The sequence below is a fragment of the Urocampus carinirostris genome, chromosome 10, assembly GCF_059441175.1.
Source record: "Urocampus carinirostris isolate Australia breed hairy pipefish chromosome 10, RoL_Ucar_1.0, whole genome shotgun sequence".
Lineage (NCBI taxonomy): Eukaryota > Metazoa > Chordata > Actinopteri > Syngnathiformes > Syngnathidae > Urocampus > Urocampus carinirostris.
Window position 1 is genome coordinate 12,790,670 of NC_142358.1, and position 1,328 is coordinate 12,791,997.

General features: G+C 42.4%; 1 pseudogene; it reads right to left on the reverse strand.

Annotated features, from left to right (window-relative positions):
- Positions 1 to 823: 823 nt before the first annotated feature.
- On the reverse strand, positions 824 to 947 carry LOC148357759 (U2 spliceosomal RNA; annotated as a pseudogene).
- Between the last annotated feature and the right edge of the window lie 381 nt (positions 948 to 1,328).

Here is a 1,328-nt window from a genome sequence, read left to right on the forward strand (position 1 = left end):
TTTGGCCGTGATGACGTCATTCACATCCTCAGTAGAAAACCCCGTGTTGAGTCTTGCAGGCGTTTTGCGCAGTGCATGCAATAACCAACAGGAGTCAGTGTCTAGCTACCAGCCATACGTTTTGTTGATGAAATAAATAAACGTTTAGCAAATGAATTTCAAGTCACATTTATTTGAATAGAAGATCGAATCTCTGAGGGCAGAGACTTCAAAGATGTGTAATAACAATAATACACACATGATCAAGATGCATTGGACAAAACAAAGTCAAGACAGAGTTACGCTGAATTAATTGATGCCAAATCGAACAAAAGCAATACATAATATAAACTGTAGCATAAAAAAATAACTTTTATTTTTAAGTCATGTGTATTCATATAGCCGTTAATCACAGAAGGTCTCAAAGGGCTGTACAGACTACATACTGTACTATAATAAGACCACCCCCTGATCTAAGACTTACTTGAGGGCAAGAAAAAAACTAAAAACCTCAGCATGAGGAAATAAAGACCTTGAGAATGGGCTTCACATGAGGTAATCCCCCTTCCAGGCTGACCAGGCTGCAATGGGTGTTCCAGCAAGGGCATCAACATACAGTAAACAGACATCATCAGCATGCAATAAACAACACAACGACATCAACAACATGAAATATAGGTAATTTATAAGTTGGGGGGGGGGGATGTTGTAAGGTTTATTGTTCTATATTCTTTATCAATTATCGGTCAAATCATAATACGCTACAAAGCCAAGGGGCCGAGACACTTGCTCTCAGCCAAGAGGCTGAGTCAAGGTCCTAGCCACAGAGCCAAGCAGCGATCAGTGCGAATGCACCGTTCCCGGAGGTACTGCAATACCGGGCCGATGCGTGGAGTGCACAGAGCAAACTCTTATTCCATCTCCCGATTGCAAAAATTAAACTTACAACATTGCTGTATTTTGGGGATGACGCGCTCTGGATAGTACACAAATCCAGAACTACAGACCCACGAATGATCATGGTATCTCCCCTGCCAGGTAAATATATAAGTGTGTTTCAAGCCTAGAAATGAACAGTTCCACTGAGGTTGCAGATCTAATATCAGAGGGCAAAGCATTCCACAGCACCGGGGCCCTTTTACCTCAACTAAAAATTGAGTCTATGCACTGCTCCTGTTGAATGAAGGCATCAAGAGATAGGTGAGTGGGATGTTGCTTTTCACTGTAAAAACAACGGTGACCAGATGATGAAGGTGCCTAATTTGAGTCAGTTCAGGAGGCTCCTCCTGCTACTGGTGCCCATGGAAACCAATACTATCTGATTCTTGCGGGGTAGCAAACTCATACCC